Genomic DNA, 450 nt, shown 5'->3' with positions numbered 1-450 from the left:
TGTTCCACCCTTAATAAAATTTTTCCAATACACCGTAATTTCCCACACCCGGTTCAATAATATATATCAAAATGTATTAACTCCCTGACCCATATATCGGGGGACCCAAGGAATTTTATAGGGGTGTTGTGGCAAGGGGGGTGTGCGTGTTGGAATGCCAGCAATTGAACCCTTCCGAGACCACCCAGGGGCCTTTACCCCCTCTTTTGCACCTCCCACAAGAAAACACCCACCGAACACACACACACCAACCACCACCCCACACTTTCTATAAAATCTAAGAATTTTTGAACCTAATTGGAGGGGTTTTTTATACATACACCCCCACATATGGTAATATATTATAAAAAAATAATATATTTATATTTTCTTAAAAAAAAAAAAAACCCACAAGAAACAACACCAAGAGCAAAACCAATTATTATTATTAGGGGGTTTTTTTAAAATATA

Source organism: Penaeus monodon, chromosome 28 (assembly GCF_015228065.2).
Source record: "Penaeus monodon isolate SGIC_2016 chromosome 28, NSTDA_Pmon_1, whole genome shotgun sequence".
Taxonomy (NCBI): Eukaryota; Metazoa; Arthropoda; class Malacostraca; order Decapoda; family Penaeidae; genus Penaeus; species Penaeus monodon.
Note: the sequence above shows the minus strand (reverse complement) of the source record.